Genomic DNA, 11,081 nt, shown 5'->3' with positions numbered 1-11,081 from the left:
AGACCCCACTGGTCTCCAGAATACCTACAGTCCGAAGCATCCTCTAACACTTGTCCAAGAAACCCTGGGCATCCTCGCCCTCTGCACCACTGAAAGTCAGAGGCTGAAGTCTACCAAACCTCTCCAATCTGCGTTGCTCGTCCTCTGGCATAACAGGAGCTACATAGTCCTGAGCAGCTACAATCGGCTAGGCTGGAGGTGCCTCCAGTGTCTGAAGTCCATGCACGACCAGCTCAGGTGTGCAAGCGGCGAGTATTTGAGTGCCTCCCCCGGCCTGAGAAGTCGCTGCGGTTGTAGTGACTGAAACTGCCTAAGCTAGGCCAGTGCATACTGATAAAATCTGGGCCAGGGTCTCCTGAAGTTCTGGAATCACAATAGGCACAGCTGGTGCCTGAGTTGGTACTGCTGGAGTGTCCACAACTGGGACCTGATCATGAACTAGGGTGGCTGGTGGATCTGCAAGTGCTGCCCTAGCTGCTGTGCGGGCTACACCCCTGCCCCTACCACGACCTCTAGTGGCCCCAACTGGTGGTACTGGTGGTCGTCCATCATGACTGGTAGCACGTGTCCTCACCATATGTGAAAGAATAGAATAAAAAAAGTTTAGTACTGGAATTAACAGATTCGCACGACAGAAATTCAAGAATATGAAGTTTTCCTAAAGGTTCTACAACCTCCCAAGGATAAATACAGACGTCTCTGTACCGATCCGCGAGACTCTACTAAACTTTCTCATGACTCGTGAGACCTATGTAACCTAGGCTTTGATACCAACTTGTCACGACCCTAAACTGACCCGGTCGTAATGACGCCTATCGTGAAACTAGGCCAGCCGACACAACCCCAAAACCAACCAAACATTTATAATAAGTCATTTAAAATCATTAATTAGCTAAAATCCCATAGAATAAGGTAGAATAAACAGGCGGAAACAAAACACAGCCTGACATCAGGGTGTCACCAGTCATGAGCAACTACAACTCGTCTAGGAATAAGAAAAGACAACATAGTCTGAAACAAATGCTAATACAAAGCTAAATAAGATAGGAAGGAGAAGCACTGGGCTGCGAACGCCAAATAACTACCTAGTCGACTCCGGAGACCTACTGGAAAGCTGATCAACACTCGCTACCGCGACCCGAGACTCCTGAATCTGCACACAGGGTGCAGGGAGTAATGTGAGCACGCCAACTCAGTAAGTAATAAAAGTAAAGGCAGTTGAGCAGTAAGAAAACACGTAAACCACAGCATAACGCTACAACAAAACAGTATAAGTTCAAAACAATGTAGTAAAGCAATAAAACTCGTAAAAACATCTCAGTGCAGTAAAACCCTTTTTAAAATATCTGTCAATAGTTTCAAACGAGTGATGAAAATAGTGAGAAAAAGAATAGATACGTAAACAGCCCCTCGGGCAAAACATATACCACAACCGCCCCTCGGGTAAGATATCAATAGAACCAGCCCCTTAGGCTATCTCACAACCACTCATAACCAGCCCCTTGGGCAGTAACATAAAACAACACCACCCCTCAGGCAATATCACATCTCACACTAGGTACCCGCGCTCACTGGGGGTGTTTAGACTCCGGAGGAGCTCCTACAGCCCAAGCGTTATAACAAGCCATCTCGTGACATAATCAAACAGGCCCTCGGCCTCATAACAAGCCACCTCGTGGCATACGAACTCAGGCCCTCGACCGCATAATCATGAATCAGTAACACACTGTTGCGGCGCATAGTCCGATCCCATAATACCCTTACAACACAGGCCCTCAGCCTCACTCAGTCAGAAATATCTCAAGCCAAGCAATAGTAAAACATGATGCTCAGCCCAAAAAATCATTTAAAATATCAAAAATGGAGTAAATATTGCTGAGTTATGAAAAACAGTAGAATACAAGATGAGTGAGTACAAATGTGAAGTCAAAACGGTGAGGAATAGTAGTAAAAATCCCCTAAAGGTCCAAAACAGTTGGCACGAGGCTCAAATATGGCATTCAACCCAAAACATTATAATATTTTCCAGAATACAATGATATCAAACAATTTTAAATCAAATACGCGACTTAAAAGTCATACGGGACGGACTAAGTCACAATCCCCAACGGTGCACGACCCCACGCTCGTCATCTAGCGTGTGTGTCACCCCAAAGTAGCACAACAATGTGAATCTGGGGTTTCATACCCTCAGGACAACATTTACAATCATTACTTATCTCAATCCAGTCCAAACTCTAGCCCGCGATGACTTTGCCTCTCGACTCAGCCTCTGGATGCTCAAAATCTAGCCAAAAACAGATTCATACCATCAAAATATGTTAAGGGAACAAATCGCACTAGAAAATAAACCAATTTACATCAAAAATTCCGAAATTGGCCAAACCCGACCCTTGGGACCACATCTCGGATTCTGATAAAAATCACAAATCTAGTATCCTTACACTCTCATGAGTTTATACATATCAAATACATCAAAATTCGACCACAAACAACCCCTCACATCCTCAAATCCAAGCCTCTAATTTCAAGCCTTAACTCCCCAATTTTAGGCTTTAGATTCCACAAATTTCATGTCTAATTAGGTAGAAATCACAATAGAATCGAGTATTGAGTCCAAAAATCTTACCTCCAAGTGTTTCCCTTTGATTCCCTCTTCAATCCTTCTCAAAAAGCTACAAAATCGCTCAAAACTGGTGGAAGATAGACCAAAAATCGCGAACATGGCTATTTAAACATTCTGCCCAGGTGACCTTTCCTTCTTCGCGAACGCGGTCAAAGCCTAGCGTTCGCAAAGCACAAAAACTCATTGACCAGAAATTGTCTTACGCGAACACGGCACACCAATCGCGAACGCGAAGCACAAACGATCAGGGCCCTAGCTGCTCCAATTACTCTATGCAAACGCGGGACCCATATCACGTTCGCGATGCACACTCAGCCTTACCCTTCGTGAACGCGGGACCAATATCGCGAACGTGATGGCCAAATTTCCTGCCCCACTTCTCATCCCTTCGAAGGCCAAAACTCTGCGACCGAAATAGTAGAAAATCTGCAACTTTCAAAACAAGGATTTGATCTGTTTAACCACCCGAAACTCATCCGAGGCCCTCAGGACTTCAACCAAACATGCAACACATCCCATAACATCATTCAAACTTGTTACAACCTTCGGAACTCTCAAAACAACATCAAAACATCAAATCATCATCGGATTTAAGCCTAAGAAATTCTAAAACTTCCAAATTCTAATTTCGATCAAAAAGTCTATCAAACCTTGTCCGAATGACCTGAAATTTGGCTCACATGTCTCAAATGACACAACGGACGTATTCCAACTTCTCGAATTCCATTCCAACCCCTATATCAAAATTTTCACTATCAACCAGAAAATGCCAAAATTCCAATTTCGCCAATTCAAACCTAAATCTACCCCGGACCTCCAAAACCCATTACGATCATGATCCTATGTCCCAAATCACCTCCCGAAGCTATAAGAATCATAAAAACCAAATTCTGAGATTGTTTACTCACAAGTCAACTTCTGGTTGACTTTTCCAACAAAAAGGCCAACTTAAGAGACTAAGTGTCTCATTTCTCTATAAAACCACTCCGAACCCAAACTAACCAACACAATGCGATGAAATACAGTTGAACAACATATAAAAAAGCAGAAATGGGGGAAACTGAGCGATAACTCATGAAACAACCGGCCGTGTCATTACATCCTCCCCCTCTTAAACAAACGTTCGTCCTCGAACGAGTCAAGAAACATACCTGAAGCCTCAAATAGGTGAGGAAATCTGCTCCGCATCTCCTGCTTGGTCTCCTAGGTAGAATCCTCCACGGGCTGACTTCTCCACTGCACTTTTACTGAAGCTATATCCTTTGATCACAACTTTTGAACCTGACACTCCAAAATAGCTGTTGGCTCCACATCATAAGTCAAATCACTGTCCAACTGAACCGTCCTGATATCCAAAACATGAGACGGATCGCCAATATACTTTCGGAGCATAAAAACATGAAATACCGGATGCACACTCGATAAGCTGGGTGGTAAAGCAAGCTCATAAGCCACCTCCCCAATCCTACGAAGCACCTCAAAAGGCCCAATGAACCGAGGACTCAATTTACCCTTCTTCCCAAATCTTATAACACCCTTCATGGGTGAAACCTTCAATAGAACCTTCTCCCCAACCATGTAGGACACATCACGAACCTTCCTGTCAGCATAACTCTTTTGTCTCGACTGCGCTATATGAAGTCGCTCCTAAATCACCTTCACCTTGTCTAAAGCATCCTGCACCAAGTCTATACCCAAAAGCCTAGCCTCACCCGGCTCAAACTACCCAACTGGAGATCTACACCATCTCCCATACAAAACCTCATATGGAGTCATCTGAATACTCGACTGATAACTGTTGTTATAAGCAAACTCCGCGAGCGGTAGAAACTGATCCCATGACCCTCACTACAACAAAAAGGGACTTTAGATGCAATAATAAATAGCATTGGCGGCAATTACAATAGTCTCTATATCATTTACCTGCAATTGGTATTTCGCCACTGAAGCCGGGATCGGTAAAGCCTTTAGCGGCATTTTTGACAAAAACTGGTAAAAGGTATTACTGATTGCCGCTAAAACTAATTTGCTTTAACGGAAAATGTTTGCGGCAATTATTATGGCTACTAAACCCACTCTAAAAATAGCTAATATGCTCCTTTGACGACCATTTTTATAGCCGCTAAATTTAAAACATTTGTCGCTAAAAGTCCATACCTTTAGTGGTAATTGTTTTATGGCAATTAGAGTGGCAAAATTATCTCTTATAAAAACGTATAAGGATGCCTCTTTAGCATCCAGTTTAGTGTCTAATAAAGTCAATTAAATTTCCGCTAAAAGTCATCTTTAATACTAATATAATGTCTACAATATCCCTATATAAACATCTAATTTATCATTTTATCGTCCATTGTTATAACCGGTATATCCTGTTAAATTGGCACTAAAAGTCACAAGCTATTACGGTAAGTTTAGACACCATTAATAATAGCTACTATTGACCAAAAAATAATGCAAATAACAAAACATATTAATATTAATTCATAAAATCATAATATATCACGTTAAATCTTAACAAATAAGAGGAAGTACAAATCCAAAATATTAATATCACAGTAACTTAAAAGATAAACTTATATTGTTTGAAGTAAATAGCTAATGTCATTATATAACTAATCTTAACGACTAACAATCTTCAAATAATTTCTGCAACGCTTTGTCATATTGAAATCTTCCACCCGCTAAATTATCGAAAATTAGACTGTATGACCTGAAATTATAAAATAAATATGTCAATAGATGAAATATAATAATCCTCAATTCCAGGCTAAGTTAAAGCTTGCTTGAAATTATGATTAGATAAGTCAATTTTTCCATATAGTAAAAGAGAACACACAATGCTCATGCAATGTTGGGAAGAGAAACTGCGATAATAGTGAAGCATGTCACTTTAATCTGCTCATAATACTAAATAGATTAGACAAAGAAAGTGTATGTAAGTTAATATGCGCTTGAGGTAATATGAGCATGGATCACAGAACACTAGGGAAAGTAAGGAAAAGGGTATACAGAGATGTTTACAAAATACATGTCCATCTTTCCAGAAAAGGTCAGAAGTCATTGTCTAAGAACTTTACCCCCTAATACTTGGTGCAACATGATGGAAGATTATGTATGGAAGGATTAGAGTTGTCTATTGTTGTATGTTGTGACTTTGTTTGGAAGGGCATGCAAGTAGCAGCAACATCACAAGTTTGACAAACTTCACATTGCCAAAGATTGTTCCCATTCTTATGGCTTTCAATGGCTGGCCTTAGTGGCTTGGTTCTATGCCTGTCGGGGAATAGAAGGAAGTCTCTGCATATGTAACATTTTTCCTCGTCCCAAAGACAAATGTGCATCAAAAGACTTCCAGTAACATGATTCATTTAGTTTCTTGATAAACGAAGTGGCTATAATGTTATAGAATCTCAATTTCTTGATCCTTCTTATAGGTAAATGAAAGCAGAAAAACACCAAAAACAAGGGGTAAACAAATGATCAAGCTGTTATTTATCTTTGTTGGCCAATATTTTATTTCTCTTTGTACAGTGTGTACTTCCATTGAATAGAGAGATTGAATGACAAATAGAGCAAGATTCGCCATTAATTTATTTCACTAGTCATACATATGTTGGGGTTGAAATGACAAGGTATCATGCGAAACCTATCAAAACAAACCTTAACAACAATAAATTAGATAAAAGGAGAGTGAGGTATGCATACAATCAGTTAAACACAAATTAAAAGGTTTGCGATGCACTTTAGATGTACACATAAGCAAGAAATCTTCTTCTCCTACTAGCGCAACACTAAATATAAGAGGAATGCAAGAGAGAGAGATGGTCATACAAATTTAGACAGCAAAAACATGTACATTGTTTAATGAACAGCACCATCAGACCAACCATCCAGCAGTGAAAAAATAAGTTATCACATCTGCAAACCAACTATATGTTAAATACCAATCTGCACAAGTTCATGGACTTTCCATGCCTAAAAGAACACAAAAATCTTGCAGCCACTGAGGGTTGTAATGGATCAGACTTCCAAGAGAAATTAGAGAAACATGAGAAGAAAATGATGTATTCTGAAATTACAAGTAGTGAAAAGAACAGCAACAACCATCTTAACAAGTAGTGTTTGTTACATGCAAAATTTTACCCTGGAGGTTTATTTAGGCAAGTGAAGTTACTGTTATAATATAAATACGTGAAAGCTGCAAGATTTTGGTGTTCATGCTAACTCTTGCAAGTTTGCGTGAAATCAGACTCCGATGATAAAAAAATTTGGAGGAAAATTCAAACAATAGAAAACTCAAATAGTATCTTGCCGAAGGATAAATATTAGTAATACTGTGAGGCATTGAAGTATTTTCAATAATATTAGATATTCTTGATGTCTGTGGTACTCGTTCATGGCCACTATTAGCATCAGTGACCTGATAAATATTCTGCAACATTACCTCATGGCCACAAACATTGATAAATTATATTATAACCAAACAAACATATAATATGGAGAGAAGCTCCATGTTCCTGTTTCGAGATTGGTTATAGATAACTATTTTCTTTTTTCTCCCTTTGTTTTACAAGAAAACATACTCCATATAGTATAAAGTCAACATGAAATTTGCTTTTTAGTTCCAGATTGTGCCTGTTGGTTAGCATCAAGACTTTGTAGAGAAGAATAGTCATATGTTGAATATCAAAAGAATTCTCAAAATCATAGGCATAGATTTTCCTCACAAGATTTTCTTGCCCTCACAAGCATAAAAACTGTTGTAAACTTCATCATATGATGTGACAATTCATGCTCCATCCCAATAACTCTCTAGTGTGCAAGCTGGCCATGACTGATACCAACGTGGTATATTAAAGGGAGATTGAGTACTTGAAAAGGTTTGAGGATTATAGTTTTCAGGGACTGTTGCTTAGTTCAAAAATTGCTCAGATATACTATGTCGCGGAGTCCAGAAATACAATATGAGAGAGGCAGAGAACTACCGTAAGCTTTTCGCACAATCAAATAACTTCACGGAATAGATGAAAACTTAAGAGATGAACAATAATTTAAGTACAAAAAATACCTTGAGACGTTTCATATTATGCACTTCATTGGTCTCAGTGGTTCCACTTCAGTCACAAACATCTGCAACTCCTCTACAAGTTACCTACAATTACATAGAAATCTTATAAACAATTAAAATCACTATTAAAACTGTAAATACTTGCACATATAAGAATCCATACATATCAAAATTTTAGTCCCACAATTAGATCAAATACATACAGGAAGGTAAAGAAATAGTGTTATATTAGATTGAGGTACTCAAATAATAGAGTCATAATAGATGGATTCTACACAGATAATTCACATATTTTCCAGAAAAATAATCAACCACATAGTCATCCACAAAGTATTATATTACTTTACACATACACTGCAACTTGCAAGCTAAGCCTTCTCTTTTAGTAAAAAAAATTCAATTCACATCCAAGTTCTACATAAACAAATGACACAGTAATTTAAGAAGGAATCAAGAGAATATTATTGCATTCAAACTACAAAAACATTCAAATACTGCTATCACAAACTTTGGGTAACGACACTCTGTTTAATTGGCAAACAATTTATTTCACAAATAAAGTCATTAGGATAGCATTCGACAACTTTCTAATCAAGAAGCACAGGCAGAAAATGAAAAATTCACTCCTGGATATTAAGACAGACAAGTATCCTAACAAATCGAGTTTTTTCAAGGAAAAAGGCCTCCATCTATCAGATTAAAAAAAAGAACATGGCTCAGCGTGAAATCTCCAGATTAGTCAGCATTTAACAAATGAAATGAACATATCAGAAGATGCATTAGTAATCAGCCATCGTCATGTGGGATTCGTTGAATATCTTCTTGCAACAGGCAGAAACAAAGCTAGAAAGGTGAAAATAACTAAGAGAAGAAGGCAAAGATGCAAAGGTAACACAATTGGTCATCGAAAAATCGGTCTTAAAGGGTAAAAGAAAAGTCAAATGGTTATCATTATTACATACCAAAGGAACTTAGGACTGATATACACCTAAAATATTCTTCCCATTCTTAAAAATTAACAGAATAATACCTTAACAAAGATTTTCCTATCACTCTGATGTCTTTTATAAACTTTTTCACCCTTTATTTATTGTCTTCTTGTTCAGTTGAGGAATTGTTATTGTTACACTATCTTTTCTGCATTTTTACTATCATACAGCTAAAGAACAATCATTAGATTCATAACCAATATAAAAATACGCTGCAAAATGAGGGAAGAAATACACTATTTAACCTTTTTGAAAAAATTTCTCAACCCCTATTTATCATGTCTTTGTTCTTTAGCAAAAGTTCATAGCAAATATAAAAATAGAAATTAAAAAAGCTTGTTTTTACCTTACCATCATCTTGACATATCACATTTCCTCTCTCTTATATCTTCTCCTGAATTGTCATTCTTTTATCCGATAAAATCACAAGAAAAACACTTTCCTTTTGTTGATTAGCTCATTTTGTCACTCTAATACATACATCATTTTTTGTAGAAATAGAATTATAAATTTTATAAATGCTGCAAGCACCGGTTGGAGATGCTATTCCCAGTTTTTTTCCCTATTTCCATAGGACAAATGATGTGAAATTCAAATGGAAAGGAAGAAGAGGAGGAGAACAAAATTTCACCCGGAATCCCCATGCTCGGGTAAATTGTTGCTTCGACGTCTGCGACTCAAAGACGGAAAAACCAATCTAAGGCCTGCGATGAAAAAATAAAAATAGAAATTTAATACAGAGATACATAAAGACAAATACCAACAAAATATGAAGCTTTGTACCTTCATATCTTTCTCACAGATGGTTAAATTGATTTCTTCTCGTTATTGCATCTGGAATTGAGATTTAGCTTGAAACGGTTGTTGGGTTGTTTCTTCTCCTTGTTGATTGATGATTTATTATCAATTTTTGGTGCCACTGCAATGGAAGCGGCTCTATTCATTGTTGATATATGTTCGCCGGATTTGAAGCGGTGAGAAATATTTTGGAATGATTTTCAAAGAATATTGAGAGACCGATGCCTTTTTTGATTCCTTGCTATTATGAATGTGCCTTCAATTTTTTGACGTAATAATCAATTAAATGTACGAAAGTCAGAGGGAAAAGCCCAAAAAACTAAGAGAATAAATAAACCCATTTCATGTTCAATTGGAGGGAATAATTCATTGGTGCCCAAAAAATTGGAGGGAAAGATAATTTTTTTCGGATGCGGAGAGAAAGTTAAAATAATAAAAAAATTAATTTTAATTAGTAATTTTTAATGGCAATTTATTTTTATTGTCGGTAAAAGGATATTTTTTACTGGCTAATGGTCATGTGCCGCTAATATTTCAGCTTATAGAATCTATTAGCGGCAATTGCCTTATTGCCGCTAAATAATTACAGCCAAAGCCCTTTTTGTAGTAGTACCTCTAAAATCAATGATTTGTAGTAGTGCCTCTATCCAATATCTGAATAGTGCGCTCAGACTTCCCGTCCGTCTGAGGGTGAAAAGCTGTGCTCAACTCAACCTGAGTACCCAACTCTCTCTACACGAACCTCCAAAACTGCGAAGTAAACTGAGTACCTCTATCTGAAATGATGGAAACTGGGACACCATGCAAACGAACAATCACTCGGATATAGATCTTTGCCAACCGCTCTGAAGAATAGGTAGTACACACAGGAATGAAGTGCGCGGACTTGGTCAGGCGATCCACAATCACGCAAATAGCATCGAACTTCTTCAAAGTTCATGGGAGCCCAACTACAAAGTCCATGGTGATCCGCTCCCACTTCCACTCTGAATATCTATCTGCTGAAGCAAGCCACCTGGTCTCTGATGCTCATATTTCACTTGCTGACAATTGAGACACCGAGCTACAAATCGCACAATGTCCTTCTTCATTCTCCTCCACTAATAGTGTTGCCTTAAATACTGATACATCTTCATGGCACCCGGATGGATGGAATACCGCGAACTATGGGCCTCCTCCAGAATCAACTCCCGAAGCCTATCTACATGGGGCACGCATATCTGGCCTTACATCCTCAATACCCCATCATCACCAATAGTCACATCTCTGGCATCATCGTGCTAAACTCTGTCCTTAAGAACAAGCAAATGAGGATCATCATACATGCGCTCTCTGATGCAATCAAATAAGGAAGACCGAGAAATCACACAAGCCAATACTCGACTGGGCTCCGAAATATCCAACCTCACGAACCGATTGGCCAAGGCTTAAACATCAACTGCAAGAGGTCTCTCCCCAATAGGAATATACGCCAAGCTCCCCATACTCACCGCCTTCCTGCTCAAAGCATCGACTACTATATTAGCCTTCCCCGAATGGTACAAGATAGTAATATCATAGTCCTTTAGTAGCTCCAACCATCTCTGTTGCCTCAGATTGA

General features: G+C 38.5%; 1 long non-coding RNA gene across 1 annotated transcript; it reads right to left on the bottom strand.

Annotated features, from left to right (window-relative positions):
• Positions 1 to 5,078: 5,078 nt before the first annotated feature.
• Positions 5,079 to 9,751, bottom strand: LOC104232841 (uncharacterized). The gene is made up of 5 exons (XR_712462.2): positions 9,467 to 9,751; positions 9,315 to 9,387; positions 7,695 to 7,778; positions 6,458 to 6,544; positions 5,079 to 5,336 (listed from the first exon to the last, which is right to left on the bottom strand). It is a non-coding gene; the product is annotated as an uncharacterized lncRNA (long non-coding RNA).
• Positions 9,752 to 11,081: the final 1,330 nt, after the last annotated feature.

The sequence above is a fragment of the Nicotiana sylvestris genome, chromosome 1, assembly GCF_000393655.2.
Source record: "Nicotiana sylvestris chromosome 1, ASM39365v2, whole genome shotgun sequence".
Lineage (NCBI taxonomy): Eukaryota > Viridiplantae > Streptophyta > Magnoliopsida > Solanales > Solanaceae > Nicotiana > Nicotiana sylvestris.
Note: the sequence above shows the minus strand (reverse complement) of the source record. Positions and strands in the feature narration are given on the sequence as shown.